General features: G+C 45.1%; 1 long non-coding RNA gene across 5 annotated transcripts; it reads left to right on the top strand.

The window, feature by feature from the left end:
* The first annotated feature begins 3 nt into the window (after positions 1-3).
* On the top strand, positions 4-16,672 carry LOC310677523. Of its 5 annotated transcripts, none has more exons than XR_014511220.1 (5): positions 9-306; positions 1,482-1,588; positions 8,994-9,346; positions 10,693-11,015; positions 16,406-16,672. It is a non-coding gene; the product is annotated as an uncharacterized lncRNA (long non-coding RNA). The 5 variants fall into 5 exon arrangements; XR_014511221.1 differs by lacking the exon at positions 16,406-16,672 and adding an exon at positions 12,854-13,064; XR_014511222.1 differs by lacking the exon at positions 16,406-16,672 and having other exon boundaries at positions 4-306; positions 8,994-10,058; positions 10,693-11,647.
* Positions 16,673-17,717: the final 1,045 nt, after the last annotated feature.

Below are 17,717 nucleotides of genomic sequence, written 5' to 3'. Positions count from 1 at the left end.
CCAGAGGCCTATCCAGTTTGAATTGAGAAGTGTTTTGTTTTTAAATCTTCTGATTCATTTATAAGGGGAAATATATGTTTCCAAAAGTTGCAAGGAACTAAGATGTTTCGCGGTTTCTTACTTTGGCTTGGATTCGGAGTTTGCATGAGCAGACCCTGCCTGCGCAGTGGGCCTTTCCCCTCCTCTCCTACCCACTACAGCCCCTGCACGCCCCTCCCTGCAAGATGGTCAGAGGATGTGGCTTGGCAGGGGGTCTGCATTGCAAAAGAGATGGAAATCAGGTGGAGGCAGCTTTCATGAGTAGAGGTGAATGATCTGTCAGTATTGGGCTATTGCTGCAAATGCTTAGAAAGATTACTTAGAAAGATTCGCAGAAAGTTACCGTTCCCAATACACTTCCGAGCGCAATAAGTTACATTGGCTCCTAGTACGTTTCATAGCACAATTCAAAGTGCTGATGCTGACTTTTAAAGCCCTAAATGTCCTTGGCCTGGTATACCTGAAGGAGCATCTCCACCCCCATTGTTCAGCACAGACACTGAGGTCCAGCTCTGAGGGCCTTCTGTAGTTCCCTCACTACAAGAAGTGAAGCTACAGGGAACTAGGAACACCCTCCCAGCAGATGTCAAGGAGATGAGTAACTATATAACCTTTAGAAGAGATCAGAAGGCAGCCCTGTATATGGAAGCCTTCTAATGTATAATGTTTTATTATGTTTTTATATCTGTTGGAAGCTGCCCAGAGTGGTTGGGGCAAACCCAGTCAGATGGGCAGGGTATAAATAATAATTATTATTCTTTGGTGATAACTCATAGCCGAGTAAGATTGTCTTCCATGAATATGGTCTTAACAGTGTGTCTGTAGGTGACTGTGGAAGCCAATTCTGGATCCTCAGTACCTTCCTCAGTGGGGACATAGGTTTCCAGATGGGAGTTGATCACGGTGAGGATTTGCCAAATGTGCCTTCCTCTTAACTTTTTTCTCCCTTTCATGCTGAGTTTGTGCTACCTCAAAGTTCATGACGCCTTTGGTAGAAGCTATTCTCCAACTGAAGCACTCACAGGCCAGTGTTTCCCAGCTGCCAATGTTTATACTACATTTTTTTTAGATTTGCCTTGAGAGCATCTTTAAACCTCTTTTGTCGACCACCAGCCTTACATTTTCCATTCTTAAATTGGGAATAGAGTAGTTTCTTTGGAAGACGATAATCAGGCATTCAAACAACATGACCAGTCCAGTGACGTTGATGTTGAAGAATCATTGCTTCAACACTGGTGATCTTTGCTTCTTCCAGTACACTGGCATTAGTTCACCTGTCTTCCCAAGTAATATGTAAAAATGGTCAGAGACATCGTTGATGGAATCTTTCGAGGAGTTAGAGATGGTGTTTATAAGTGGTCCATGTTTCACAATCATACAGTAAAGTTGGTAGTACAATAGCTTTGTAAACAAGCATTTTGGTTTCCCTGCAAATGTCCCAGTTCTCAAACAATCTACGCTTCAATCGGGAGAAAGCCGTGCTTGCAGAGCTCAGGCGACGCTGGATTTTGGCATCAATGCTGGCCCTTGTGGAAAGATAACTGCCTAGGTAAGAAAAGGATAAACATTTTCTAACATTGCACCATTAAGTTGGATTTGTGGCGCTGCAGGACGGGGGGGTTGTTTTGTGCTTGTTGGTGCAGCAGTTTGTTTTTTTGGGATATTGAGCGATAGGCCAAGCTTTCCACGAGCTTCTGCAAAGATATTTAGGATGGCTTGAAGGTCATCATCTGAGTGTGCACACATAAATAATAAAATGATGATGATTATGATGGTGGATGTTGCAGGATATGTGAGTAGTGGTGTGCTGGACCACTCAGAGGCTCTCTGTGATAGATTTGTAAAGCCTTTTTAGGACTAAGTTGCCCACATCAGCTTAGATTGACACCATAGTACAAATCTACACGTATGGCAATTGTGGCACTGTGTGACAGTAGCTCCCTTCTTATCTGTTGGCCCACTACCAGAGAATATCATTGGGAGACTATTGCTTGGCCCTGTGCCAGTTGACCTAGGGGATACTGCAGGGTTCCATCTTGTCCCCCATGCTAGTCAGCGTGTCTATGAAAACATTTCAGTGAAGATGAATGGATATGTCAGTTTTGGTTCCCCCAGCTTCTCATTTGTCCAATTTTAAATTCAGACCTCCACATTTCTGCAGCAATATGTGATTTTTTTTTTTAATCTTCATGAAAAAATGTCTGCATTTTAGTTTGAATTTCTTGTAATAAGCAGGTTTTTGAATGCTCTTTTCCTTAACGTAACTCAGAAGCTGTGCTTTTGGCCTGAGGAGCACTGTTCCCTGTGCAAAGTAGCAGCAGCATACAAGGTGCCACTTCTGAGGTAAAACAGTGCAGTGGACCAGGTTGAGCCAGCTGATAGGCCCGATATAACCCACGAACCAGTCCTAGACCTAGACCATAGAGTTCAACCCAGAGTTTTAACTCACATTACATTGGCCCAAGAACAAGAATGGTCTGAAGCATAGCTGAGGCATTACTTCCCCATAACAGTATGATAATATTTTAGATGGTATGAAAGATTTACCTTTGGAGATCTCTGTTAAGAATATCTGAAAAGCCATTGCAGATTTGTATTAAATTACAATAGAAATACGACAGGCTTGTACACTGTTCTCTCTCTCTCTCTCTCTGCTGTGCCAAATGGATTAATGTTATGATAATGAATACCCGAGGAATTAAGTGTGATTTGTCACTTGTAATACGTTGCCCACCACTGTAATCCATCACTGCTTTGTGGCAACGAAGGTTGATCTGTCAATGAGATTGCGGAACAAGATGGTAATATCTTCACAGTATCTTTCTCTCTCCTCCCATTTCTGCTCTTAACAAAGAATTTTAATTGTACTTATGCAGGTGAAATCCTGTAGTCATTTGACCAAACCAAGGCTTAATACGCTTTATTTTAAGTCACGTAGATCTCCCAACCTGCAGTAACGTCCTTCCCCTCAGGTTTTATTTTTTTTGGCCATCTTATATCCTAGTAACCGTCATGCATGACGATCCCGATCTTCTCTGCAGTGTGCAGTGAGCAGATGGAATGGTCAGTGATTCAAAATGTGAAATACTGAAAAGGTCAAAATCCAACAGGATGCTGCTGTCGGTTTCATCTGTGATCTCTTGTTCTCGTATCAAAAGTCATCATAAGGACAGTAATGAGAACATCATAAATCTAGTTCTCTCACCTAGAGGCCGATGGCGAAGGATGAGTGAGTTCGTAGGGATAAAGAAACTGAATCTGCTGCAGTTCTTTATGGGGAAGAGGACTGCTACCCACATAATCACAGGAGCCTGACCGGATCAGAACAATGGTGCATGCAGTGCAATATCTTTCATCTGATAATGGCCAGGTCCAAACGCTTCAGGACAATTTAAGAATATGGAGTTACAGCATTCATTTCCCAGGCTGATCTCATGGTGGCATTAGGAACACCTTGATTCCCATCCAAGGAAAATTGCACTTATACTCTATTGAGATCTTGTCTAGCACATATTCATATAGATCTGCACAGTATATCAAACCCCATACAATCTTCCAGGCATATATGGTGGCCCACCAGGAACTTAACAAACTTGTTTTTCTTCCGGCTTGTTGTCAGGCATCCAGCAGGTATGGGCAAAATTCTGCTGGCCTGATGGAGGGCATGATCCAGACCCACAGAGTGGTTCAGTCCACCATCCTGATTCAAAACGGTGTCCAGCTGTTTCCAAATATAGACAAAACCCCACTCAACCAGCAGATCAGATGTTTAGAGCATGGCCCTTTCTTACTATCATCCCCCAAATAATTTGCAAGGCAGAAAATCCATTTTTACTCAGTGTGTTAAGTGTTTGGTGAACAATACAGGGGTACCTCTGGTTACATACTTAATTCGTTCTGGAGATCCGTTCTTAACCTGAAACTGTTCTTAACCTGAAGCACCACTTTAGCTAATGGGGCCTCCTGCTGCTGCTGAGATATGATGGACAGGGAAGGTTGGGATTAAACAGGTCTATATAGCCTCAAGAATTTTTAGGTAAATAGCTTCCCACATACACATAAATAACAGATTTTGGTTAGGCCTTATCATCTGTCAGGAATAGGGTCAACTGGCCAATGGGGCAGCTACCTTTTGTCCCCAAGGATGCCACAGAGAATGATGTGAACCAGGTCTTTGTGACATCGTGCATTGTGGTGCTGCCAGGTTAAGGGCAACCAAGTCACCTCATTTTTTATTGTGGGTGGGGGAGAGCAAAAGCTTACTCACCCCAGTCAAAAGTTAATAGATCCACACACCCAAATTGATAATAATAAAAATTGGGGTTCAGCATTCCCAAAAAGTCATGACCAAGTCTAGGCAGAATGCTTTGGCCCAGCAGTAATCTGAGGGCACATCTGGGGTGGGAGGTATAGCTCTCCTCCCTCCACTCCAGACGTTGAGAATAGCTCCTGTTCCTATATATGCACAGCCCTATACCTTTATCTGCATATCCCCCCTCTGGGGTTTTGTTTCTTGGTCATACCAGAGTGTGTGACAGAATGTTGAGAGCTCACTTTTATACATAAGAGATTGCATTATTGAACAGAATCCACACAGCAGGGCCTACTGTGTTCAATAGCATATAAGCAGAAGGAAAAGATAGATAATCTCTTTGCATTTTTTTTTTTAAAGAACGGAGACAATCGATGAATACAACAGGCAGGGGAAGCACAAAGAGACAACAAGGCAGTGTTAGCCAGAGGTTTCTGCACAATGGTTGCCTAGCTGTTGTCAGGTTTTAGGGCAAAGTGTGGAAGAGGATCTCTTTTCTGCTCTCAAAGTAGCCCACAGGAGAGGCACCAGCACAGAGTCTGGGGCTCAATAGAGTTTCATCTTGGGGAAATCATGGCTGATATGCTACTAAAAGCAGAGCTGACTTTAAGTTCGGGTTTTCGTTTTGCAAAATGAGTTCTTAGGAATGCTGTCCCGCACCCGCTTTTACAACACCCTCTCCCCATCCCTCCAGAAAGCATCTTATCCCACAATTCTCATTCCCTTTTAACAAATAACAAGGTTGCCAGAGTTGGAGTGTTCATAGCATGAATGTAGCTACCGTTTGCTCGATGTGCTATTTGTAGCTAGGAATAGCTGCATTTGAGAAAACTAGTCTCTTGTTAGATGATGAAAAGAGGCATACGGAGATGTCGGCATGGCATCGCATGGGGGTGTTGGAGCAAAATGGTGGGCTTTCCTTACTAACATGACATCACTAGAAGGTTTGCATGTGAGGCTATAGCTGCAATCCTATATGAGGAGTTACACTGCAGTCCTAAACATACTGACTAGGGAGTAAGCCCCTAGTATTAAGGTAGGGGAAGGGACACAAGCAGATTTAGATGTACAGTGGTACCTTGGTTTGCAACTGTTTTGGATTACAACCGTTTTGGATTACAACCACGTCAAACCCGGAAGTGTGTGTCCCTTTTTTTTGGATTACAACCCATTTTTAGGGGGAGGCCCCACTGGCGAAAGCACGCCTTGGGTTTGGTTTACAACTGGACCTCCGGAACGGATTATGGTTGTAAACCAAGGTACCACTGTATTTGACGTATGTATTGCTTCACACATAGGAAGTCTTGAAGTGATTTATAGGGCCAACATACAATATGCAATGGAAACCTATTAAAAGAAAAGCGAATATACTAAGAGCCTTCATCCACAAAAATCACCAACAACATGAAATAACCGCCGAAACCAAATATGAGCAACCCAAAAGCCAGGCCACTAGTGCTGATCAAGTGCTATCCTTAAGGTCCTGAGTGAAAATGGACCTTATGTCAATACCAGAACTATGAATTGGTTCAGAAACAAATTGGTAGCCAGCACAAGTGGGGGCAAACTGTACTTATATGTCCAGATTGTCTAGTACTGGTCAGCAGCCTGTCTGCAGTGGTGGGTATTGTGGCACCCTGTGTGAGGCCACAATTGGGTGCCCCTTCCCCAGTCCTCACGCTGCCTTCCCAAAGGTGGATAAGGAGGTGCCTGGCTATGGGAAGGAGGCACGAGGGCTCTGTCAGGGTCCTGGAGCCTTCCCACCTCCTTCCCAAAGCTGGGAAAGTGCTAACTAGGCTTTGGGAAGGAGAAGGGAGGACTCTACGCCAGTGTGGTGTAGTGGTTAAGAGTAGTAGACTCGTAATGCGGTGAACCGGGTTCGTGTCTCCGCTCCTCCACATGCAGCTGCTGGGTGACCTTAGGCTAGTCACACTTCTCTGAAGTCTCTCAGCCCCACTCACCTCACAGAGTGTTTGTTGTGGGGGAGGAAGGGAAAGGCAATTGTTAGCTGCTTTGAGACTCCTTAGGGTAGTGATAAAGCGGGATATCAAATCCAAACTACTACTCCTCCCCCTCCTCCTCCTCCTCTTCTTCTTCCCAAAACCTCGCACCACATGTACAGGGCTTTGAGATGGCGCCCCCTCGGCTCAGCACCCTGCGTTTGCTCCCAAATAGCCACCCTAGTGTCTGCTACAGTTTCCAAACTGCCCTCAAGGGCAGCCCAACAACACACCACTGTAATCTAACCTAGAAGTTACCACCGTATAGACCTCTGCATCTAGGCTATATCTATCCAGATAGGGTCACAGCTGGGCCACCTGCCCAAGCTGGTAGAAGACGTGCCATTCCAGAGGGGCCTCTTGCACCTCAAATAACAAGGATGGATCCAGGATGCCCCCAAGCTGCACACCTGCTCCTCCAGGGTGGTGCATGACCCTATCTAGCTACTGATCTTTCATTATTTCGGAGATCAAGGGATCTGGGATTAACTGGGTCTGCTCTGTGACTATTGTTGGGGGATCATGGGATATGAAACAGTATTTACAGGGCTATTGTAATGATTTGGACTTACCATTCAGGCCCAAACACAGATTTGTACGGAATTTTGTTGCTGATGTAGCAGCACATTTTGGCTCTCCTTCAGAGCCATGAGCTCTTAAAAGTTCACCTCAAAACACTGGTGGAAAATATTAAATGACAGCCTCTCTGCTTTCTCTCCAAGCCAGTGATGCATTCCATACTGCTTCTCAAGGTAATAATCCTTCTGCCGGTCACATTAGGAAAGATGGAAGTATTAGTGGATATTTCCCCTCACCCCCACCCCCCGATAATGGAAGATGGCTTCATTAAGTTGTTAGGATGAAGCCATTAGTGTTTATGTTGCTCTGCAGAGTAACATAAGCAAAAGACAAGTCCACGTCCTCAGGAGCTTACAGGCTAAAAATACACCATGATTACATGTAATGGGGCTTTGTTTTGGCTGGGGATAAATACTAAGGCGTCACAGAAGATATGGGCTTTGAGCTGAAGACTGAAAGAAGAGAGGAAAGGTTGTCAGAACGCAGAATTCCTCCTGAAGTTTCAGCTTCTTACTCCCCTTCTGAGAAAACCCATTCACAGAGTGAATGCAAGGAAGATGGAGCAGAGCTATGCCTCCCCCTTCATCACATGCCATGCTGTGCTGACCTCACTTCCACCACCTACATATTGAGCATGGCATTTGCAAAGGGGGAACCTATACCTGAATGCGTGACCTCCTGTTTTGTGAAATGCCCATATGCCACCCAGCAGCTCATGCGCTCCAAGACATCCATGTTCAATGCACACACATTGGAGCAGCATAGTGTGGCATGCAATGGCTCAGGCCAGGCTGATTTACCATTCACATGGAGAAACACATGAATAGGACTAGAATCATCAGGAAAAGGCGTGGAATCTCTGGGAAAGGAGCCAAGGCCAAAAGCTAGACTGGTGACTGGGGGCGGCCGCCGAGACCACATAACACCGGTCTTGAAAGACCTACATTGGCTCCCAGTACGTTTCCGAGCACAATTCAAAGTGTTGGTGCTGACCTTTAAAGCCCTAAATGGCCTCGGCCCAGTATACCTGAAGGAGCGTCTCCACCCCCATCGTTCTGCCCGGACACTGAGGTCCAGCTCCGAGGGCCTCCTGGCGGTTCCCTCATTGCGAGAAGCAAAGCTACAGGGAACCAGGCAGAGGGCCTTCTCGGTAGTGGCGCCCGCCCTGTGGAACGCCCTCCCAGCAGATGTCAAAGCGATAAATAACTACCTGACATTTAGAAAACATCTTAAGGCAGCCCTGTTCAGGGAAGTTTTTAATCTGTGATATTTTACTGTATTTTTTGTTTCTATGGAAGCCGCCCAGAGTGGCTGGGGAAACCCAGCCAGATGGGCGGGGTACAAATAATAAATTATTATTATTATTATTACTTTTGCTGTTAGCTCCATTCCTATGTTCATTAGGCTCCATCCTAAGCCACCAGGTGCTGCCCTCTGACTAGGGGTAGGGGACAAATTGCATTCAGTTCACGTTTAAAGGAGAACTTTCCCAATTTGCACTTTCTGAAGCTACAGTCATACCTCATGTTACATTTGCTTCAGGTTGAGTGTTTTCAGGTTGTGTCCCGCGGTGACCCGGAAGTACTGGAAAGGGTTACTTCTGGGTTTTGCCACTCGCGCATGCACAGACATGCAAAATGACGCCACACGCATGTGCAGAAGTGGCGAATCGTGACCTGCAGGCGTGGGTTGTGTTCTGCTCATGTTGCGAATGGGCCTCCGGAACAGATCCCATTTGCAACCAGAGGTACCACTGTATATGCAAACTGAAACACAGCCGTTCCACTGAAATTTGCACTTCTCTGAATTTTGTAATGTGGTTCTCTAGCCAAGCAGAGTGTGCCAAAACTGCATATGCTGAGCTAAGGTGTTCATAAAAATGCATGTATCGTTGAAAATAAGACAAAATTTATTATGTTGGGGAAATGGCTTTGTAAAATTGCATACAAGATGCACACAAAAGCTAAAATTGCATACAAAAATGTATATGAGGATAAATTTGCACTAAAATACTGATACATTTTCATGAGGACTTCTTTCTTTCCTTCTTTCTTTTAAAAAAGGTAAACTGATGTGGAAATATGGAGAATGGAACTTAAATGAGAAACTTGAAAGAAAACGGAACTGACAGATTCGCCCAATCCTACCTCTGACCCACTCGGTGCCATCCCTTCCTTTCACCATGCTCTACTAGGCTTCATCTTCTGATGTATCCTCCATCTACCCCCTGGGCTCTACTCTCTGAATCTCCAGGCCTAAGGTTCCTGAAAAGGGCAATGGTGGGAAGGGATGTACTCAAGGTGAGAGTTCCGGGCATAAGGAGCAACAAGAGGAAATGAGTGCAGTTCCTAGACAAGACCTTTGAATAGCTCTACTGTGATAGGACTTGGAAGCGTGAAGATCATTATCAGGATATGTGAGTGGAAAAAAGAAGGGGAGTGGCATAGGGGAGGCTTTTAAAGGATGCACCAGGAGTTTGCTCTGTATGAGCTCCTCTGCATTACTGCGAATGTTCCCTTCTACTCTTGAATGTTCCCTAATTAGTCATTTGAGGGGGGAAACTTGAAGAAGGAAAAGCACAAAGTGAGAGCTATGCATAATTTACCAAACTGAACACTTCCTTTTAGGTTAATGGCATTGCAGCTCGTTTCTCCCTCCCCCTAAGCCTCTGGCAAGAACCTTCCGCCTTCCTCATTTTTATCACTTCGTTTGGAGTTGTGTCCCTCCCATCACCTTCCAAAAAACTGGGGAGACTCTCTTTTCCTTCTGGCACAACAAAGTACCTTTTACTAATATACCATCTTCTCTCTGTGTCTCTCTTTGCTACTTTGCGCAGACCAGGTTAAAAGTCTGGTTTTTGCAGATGCCCTGAAGAATGTTGTTGAAGTGCCTTCCTAGAAACCAGCACGAATCAAGGATGTGAAGATATTGGGGGGGGGGGGGAGACTTTGGGGAGGGAAGGAGAGCCTTCCTCAAAAGGTTTTTAAAATAACAATTTGCATCCTCAAGTAATTCCCAACTCTCCCTGGCAACCATTCATTTCTTCCAACCGGCAGAAATCTGCAATATGAGAGTGGATTGGCTTCTTTTTCCCATGGGGCCATGTATCTCTTCATCCGCCGCCTAGGGTAAAAAGCAATGCATACGTTTACAATATAAATGTGATTTAATCGACCTCCCTGTCAGCAAGAAATGGCAAGCATATCAAACAAGACCAAGATGTTAGGAGAGGGAAAATGGGAGGGGGGGAATCATAAATTATTGCTGTGATGAGTTTCTGAGCTGGGGTTTTTTTTTTTGTGGGTGGGTGGGTGGGGGAGGGGGAGACTACTGGATGATTTTGTGTAAGGCTTTTCCCCAAAACAATAATTAAGATAATTCTGTATGACAAGGAGAAAAATGTTCAGCTTTGTATGAAATGTGCTTTATGTTTAGCAAGCTGAAAGCTCTCTGTATTGATTAGAATTCCCCACAGCCCAGCAATGCAAAGCTAAAATTAATTGAACTGCGGTCCATCTCTTTTCCCCGAATCCTTATTTACTGGATCCTGTGTGTGTATCTTGAGCTGAAAATTGATAGGTTCCTTTGTGGCGAGTGTGCGTGGCTGTGTTTGTGTACACCAAAGCTGTCAGAAGCATGTTCAAGGCCGGCCCTATCAATAAGCAGCACAAGGAAGCCCGCCCCAGGCGAGGGATTTGGGGGTACGATTAAAAGGCAGAAAATAGTCAATTATTTGGTTTGTTGTTATATTTTCACCACCAGGGGAAGACCATTCAGATTTCTTTCCGCCTTCTTCTTTTGCCTTGGGCACCAATACGTTTCTGGCCATCTCTAAGAACGCAGGATCCTAATATCCACCCTCTTACAGCTAAGAGAAGCACAACCCACTGGAAAATATTCCCACCCAAGCCCCTTGAAGTGAATGGGAGCCATGCAAGGAGCACAATAGTTACACAGGCTGACTTTCAAACAGTTTGGATGGAAGGCTAGGTTGCCTGCCTCTTCCACATCAGCAATTCCAACACACGAGAGAAAGTCGTTCTTGTGCCTGAAAGCAGAAAGGAAAATATACAGCATTTAACCAGGTTGGAGAAAGATACGTAAACCACATTTTAAAAAATTTATTGTATGCTACCCTTCCTCACGTGAGAACCCAACAAAGATGCACTTGCACTTTTAAGGGACCCCCATTTGCAAATGGTCCCCCCAAATGGTCCAATGACAATTTATGGAAGAGGGGAAACTTTGGGGGAGGGATTGAAATGAAATTGCTGGCAGGATTTGAAATCTGAGCGATGGAAAGAAATGAGAATACAGTGGACGCTCAGGTTGCGAGCGTGATCCATGCGGGATGCACATTCGCAACCCGCGTCTGTGTGTCTGTGCACGCACAGGTTGAGATTCGGCGCTTCTGCGCATGCGCAAAGAGCGATTTAGTGCTTCTGCGCATGTGCGGCCGCTGAAACCCGGAAGTAACCCATTCCGGAACTTCTGGGTTTCGGTGGTCCATAACCTGAAAAAACGCAACCTGAAGCTTCTGTAACCCGAGGTATGACTGTATACGAAATACAGGACTGCATATTAGATGAAATGTGCAACGTAATAGAGGAATATGTATTAGATTAAATGCGTGACATTATGCAGTCTACAAAAGGGCATATAAACAGCATGGAAGGGAAGGTGGGAAGTCAAATTAAAAGAGAAATATATAACCAAATCTGAAGTTTGAAATCAATTGGTTAAAGTTATGAAAATCTTTAAAAGCGAAAGCAAAGGTGCACTTGCACAATGGGGCGTTCCCCTTCTCAACCCCCATGTGTGGCCCCGTGCCCCCCCAAGCAGCTCTGGGGTGGTGGGTTGGGGACGAAAGAAGGGGTCTTTCCATCTAGCAAGCTGAAATACTTCCTGAGATGGAACATTTGTCACAGGGTAACGCTGGTCATTGTGGGCTAAATGGAACTCTTAAGGTCAGAGCCACAGTACTTCTGGATCCCAGATGCCAGGGCCCAAACAGTGTGCATGTGTGTGTCGGGTGTGTGTGTCCCTTAACTCCCTGCTTCTGGGCACCCCCTTAACATCTGGATGGACTAAAGCATCTCTTAGTGCAGGCCCCTCACATTCTTCATTTCCATTTCCCTCACATCTTCCAATTCATGCGTTTCGACTTTCCTCCTGCTCAGCCCATCCTCTTTATCCGTAACCCAAGGCTTGCTTTATTTACTGCCTCGACAACCTCGTCAAAAGTCCACATTCCCCTGCCGTGACAACACTTTCTTCCAATATTCTGGTGAATTTTTATGTCAGTTGCTATGTGTGTGTTTTCTGTTCTGACTTAGTGAAATATATTTCTTTCGAGCTGCCTTTGACAAAATGTGTCATTTTTGAACTTTACACTGGATTTCTTGGCTCTGGCTCCCTTTGAGTTACGGCCTCTCTTCCCCTCTCTTGAATAAATTACTCTTCCCACCTTTTAGAGGACTGCTACACTGTCTCCTTCAGTGACCTCTTGTTCTTCATTCTCTTTGAAATTTCTCATTATTTAGTTTAAGCCCTTCTGTGGCCTCCTTTTTCTTTTTCCTGCCATGATTTTTGTTTTGTTTTGTTCTGCAGTCCTCAGCCTTGCCAGTTTTCTTCTTTTCCTGCAGGGGCAAAATCCAAAGCACCCTGGCTGGAGTCCAGATTTGAGTAATTATTTTCTGTCTCCCTAAAACCCTTTTGCCCTGACTATTGTATATGATTCTTAGGGTTCATCTTGGCTTCTTGCCCCGCTAAGCACTGTTGCCTTTTGTTTCCAGACTCTCATGCCCGAGACTGTGCTTAACAAAGAAATGGAGAGTTTTAAAGTATTTAATTGATATATATTTTTGCAGTGCACCCAGAAAAAGACTGAGGGGTCCTCCTTACAGCTTACTTATCTATCTAGGTATTGAGATCAATTCCAAGGCTACGGATACCCTGCTACAGATGTCAGAGGAATCTGTTGAAAATGGACTATCAAGCTGATTTCCTTCATCAAGGCATGCATTTTTGCTATGGATGCTGTTTGCCTCCGTTTTCCACAATGAAATTTTCTCTCTCTTGTTTTGTACAAGCGGCATTATTACATATTAATTGATGTATAAACGCTGCTGTCCTGACGGGGGGCCTCATCACTGTTCTTTCCCCCGAAGTGTCGTTGGTTGATTTTGTGTGCCATAAGATGAGTCAGCTTCTAGGCACTAAGGCTGCAAGTCTAACCACGTCTACTTAGAAGTAAGTCCAATTGAGTTCAATGGGTCTTACTCCCAGGTAAGTGGAGTTAGGACTGCAGCCTCAACCCTACTTCCTACTGTAAATTTTTAAAACCACATGGAAACTACTGATCTTCTGGATTATATCTGTGCTCATCAGTTAAAATCTTAAGAGTTTCAAGCTTTCTTTAGCCTGGGTGTGGAACAAAGCAAGCTAAGCTAAGAGACATCAGGTAGGATCCATAGTCTGGGGCAAGCAAGAGTGGGTTCCCCATTTGCCCACTGGGCACGCACATAATGCAGGGTGCCGACTTGGACCCCAAATTATGAGTGACCAGTGGCACAGGTGGTGTAATCGTAGCCCCTCCAAGTAGCGGCAAGAAGAGACAGAGACAGGGTTGAATTATGACAGGACACTGAACCACCAAGTTATGAAGTATTGGGAGAAGAAGGAGAGGGAGCTGGAGAACAGCTAGCAGACACATCTTTAGAGAACCTGGGAACTCTCCCTTCTCCAAGGACAATTAGGATTCAAGGGCAAAGAACGCAGCAATGTTTGCCTCCTGAGACTTTCCGTAGGGACACAGGATTGGGGAAGGAAAAGGAGGGGCTCAGAGTGAGCAACGTCATGATGGCATCCAGGACTAGATTCCTTGTCTTGCTCCACAATTGCTGAATAAAACCACAAATACGAACTTTCTTGTTTCTTCTTTGATCCTGGAGGCAGCCGGGGGAGGAGAGAATCTCTTGAGCCCGACAGGTGCTGATGCTGACCACCCATAACATTATTTTTTTGTGTGGGTGTCCAAGCCCCCGGGCCCCCTATAGCTGGTGCCAGTGACATAATGAGTTTGGGGATATGGACTGATGGGCCTTCCCAGCCGTACCCAAAGACTGACAGTGGGCTGACAGTATCATGGTTGCCCTAAGTCAGTCTTTCTCTCCTTTAACTCTAGCCTGCTTGCTGGAGGGAAATGTTATCTCTGTCACCATATGGGATGTCAGAATCCCTGCCCTTGGTGTAGTAATAATAATAATAATAATAATAATAATAATAATAATAATAATACTTGTACCCTGCCCATCTGACTGGGTTGCCTCAGCCATTCTGGCCAGCTTCCAACAGAATATAAAGAACATATGATACACCAGACATTAAAAGCTTCCCAACAGAGGGCTGCTATAGCATACAAAGTTGAGCCAATGACGTCTCTGTGTGGATCTTGTCAGCTCTGCTGTGAGAACAATGGACAGCTTACAGAAAATTTGCCTCCTCTGTCTGTGTCGTGGCTCAGAATTTCCCAGTCCTGAAAGACCAGCATCACACCCTGTCAAAGCTGAGCATTCATTCGGGTTTGCTGCAGCTTGCTGCCAGTGTGCAGCTCAGAGTTGTCAATAGATCCTGGTGGTTGGGTGGACAGAGGCTGGCAGTTTTGCGTATAGGCCCCAGTTTAATGCAGAAAGGGTGTGCAAAACCTGAGGATTGGTGAAAGATCCAGAGCAGCAAAAGTCTTAATTCTGGGGCTGCATTACAAAAAGCATCTTTCCAAGAGGGGAAAAAAGGAGAAAACATAATTAAGTAAAAGTAATATTCTGCCTGTCATAACCATAGAAACAGCCTGGCTAAGCTGGGGACATGTAAGAATTCTTGCAAATTTGATGCCAATCCATGTGACAGTCAAGAGTGTACACTCTGAGGCTGAATCAGGGAGAATAATTGAAGCCTTGCAGAAATTGCAGAAAGGCAAGCCAGAGTGTGGGTGAACACTTAGCAGTAACTGGAAATTTAATGCACTATAGAGAAATGTGTGTTTCACTTCCCGAAAGAAAGGAATACTCATGTCTTTTGGATCTGGACAGAGATTCCAGGAACTGGGACTTGTTAATAAAAGGTGGGGTACAAAACAGATAAGGGGAGAAGTGTACTATTCCTATTGTTATTATTAATCTATTTAAATTGCGCACCACAATAATTTACAAAGTTTTAAAGAATTACACAAGCAAAACAACAGGCCTCTGCTCTGAGGAGCTTGCAGTCTAATATTTGACTGGGAGTGTGGGCAGTCAGAACAAGGGGTGGAAAGAGAAAGGCAAGGAAAACTTATTTTCATTTTTGTGCGTGCCTCTTTTTTATGGGGCTTGGCAACCCTTGCTGTAAACATATTTGAGTTGTTTCAGTGCCATTCACCTTAGTTTTTGTTTCCCTGCCTCATTGCAGCCCTTGGTCTCGTTTTCTCACATTGTCATTGACCCCACTGGCTGTCGTGACCCTCGAGAATGATGTAATGTGTAACATATCAATGAAATCACATTAGTCCCTGCTGCCAATTGGCTTAAATGATAGCGCAGGCCGCGAGGGCATTGGAGAAGGAAGAAAATGGCGGCAGGAAGAAGCAATAGAGCAAAGGAGCAAAAGGACACTGAATAATATCAAAACGAAGCAAACATTCACCCCGGTGGGGTTGGATGATGTTTTGGCTGTGCCAAATGTGCTACTTTTAAAGGCCCATTACAAACCACCAACTTACCAAGCAGCAAGGGTTTTACTTTGTTAAGAACTAAGTTGTTGAGTCAGGCCAAAAGTCCAGCATCCTGTTCTCACAGTGGCCAATCAGATGCCCATGAGATGCCCACATGAATGACGGAGCCTTGCTAAAGCCCACAATAACAAGAGGTAGTAAATTCAATAGCATAATGATCAGATTTCTCCACTAACCATATTCAGTCATTCCCCTGCATGAGGGGAAGAGGGCAGGGTGATAATTCTTTGGCTCCGCCTTTGGTCACTTCTCAGTGGTCTGGACACCTTTCTTCATAGTCAACCTGATGGTCTGCAACAGGAGAGCAGAGGCTAGTCCTGCTAACCGTGATCTGGAACCCTGATTGGTTCAGGGTTCTAAAACGGGAGTTGCGGAGGCTTCCTAGTGCAGACGTTTAGCTCAAATGCATGGCAAGCTGCTGAGATGCAACCGAGAGGGCAGGACACACAACAACAGCACTCTGCCATCTTGTGCAAGTGTTATTTAGTGAGTTGGAAGGCAACTGTATAGGTCTAGACTCTAGAGGATTTTATTATGTGGGGGGGATAAGTGAGAAACATATGACTATTGCTATGATTTTAGGCTGAGAGGCATGATGGAGCTGCTTAGTTGTGTGTATGTGATATATATAAAACTTGATTTTTAGGGTCTGAGGTGGGACACATGGGCTTAAAGTCAATACAAATCTTCTTTTTTTTTTAAAAGAATCTAGATGTTTCCCCTGAAGAGAGCAACTCCCACGAAAGAGTCACTTGTTTTAGAAACAAGACCGTTATCAGTGTGACGGATAAAACATGAATCATCCTTAAACAACAAGAAGAACTAAAACAGTGACAAACCATTGCAGCAATGATGGAGGAGATAGGACTTCACAAACAGGCTAAGTAGCAATAGCTACAGAGTGCTTCAAAGTGAAGTGTAGTCTCCCATATCACTGCAGCTTAGCACACATTTGGGGCCACTTTCCCCTGGCTACCAGTTGCCACAAGTTGTACCACAAATAAATGCTGAAATTAGAAAATATGTGGTGCAGCCATACTCTGTGCATTGGATTTTTAGTTGACCCATTTATTAAGGCCTCATTTCCTTCTGTCAAAGCACTGTGGGTGATTGAAACTTGCCACAGCCATCTGACAGTTACACATTTGTTCACTGAAACAATTTCTTCCTGCAAAGGCCAAGGAACTGTTGGACAGGGGATGGGGTCCTGTGCAAATCCAACCCCCTTCGCTTTATTTCCAGAGTGTGCTTTATTTCCAGAGTGTGCTTTATTTCCAAAGTCGAATTAATAGTCAGCACGGCTTTGCACAGCGTTATGAACTAAGTGGGTTTATGGAGAGCTTTGATGGAAAGGCTTTATGGAGCAAGTGGGTTATGCGGAGAGATTTGAAGGAACAGAGGGAAGTGGCACCATATTAATTAGGAATGGGGAACCTGTGCCCCTTTAGATCTTGTTGGAATACAACTCCCATCAGCCCCAGTCAGCAAGGGATGATAGGAGTTGTAGTCCAACAACATCTGAAGGGGCTCAGGTTCTCCACCTCTGAAGCACTAGGGCAGTATTTTTCAATCAGTGTGCCTTGAGGTGCCTTGAATGATGGTCAGGGGTGCCACAGGCAACACTGGCCTGTGTCCCTCTTTCCTTCCCTCCCTCATCTGATGCCCTCTCACATCTCTGCCTCCCAAAGGCTTGCACAGCTGCTGTTGCAGCAGCCCTGACTACAAGCCCCTTAGGCCACTGGTGTGTCTGGGGCTGGCCAGGGGGTGCTTCCCAAGCTCCTGTGGGGAAGTGTGAGGGGCAACCTCAGAGACCAGGGCCAGCAGCAGAAGCTGCCCAGAGGACCCCCAAGGAGAGGGGAGGCGAGAGGAGGCTGAGGGAACACTCCCCAAGGAAGGGTGTTTGAAAAAGGGTGAGAGGCTGCCAGCTCTGCAGGCAAGGGGTGTGACATAACTGGGCTCCTGAGCCTCACAGGGGTGCCACAGAAAGAATGTAGTTTGGTCAAGGGAGTCGTGGACT

The sequence above is a fragment of the Podarcis tiliguerta genome, assembly GCF_965153285.1.
Source record: "Podarcis tiliguerta genome assembly, chromosome: 5".
Taxonomy (NCBI): domain Eukaryota; kingdom Metazoa; phylum Chordata; class Lepidosauria; order Squamata; family Lacertidae; genus Podarcis; species Podarcis tiliguerta.
The sequence above is the reverse complement of the archived record's forward strand: the minus strand, read 5'-3'. Positions and strand labels throughout refer to the sequence as shown.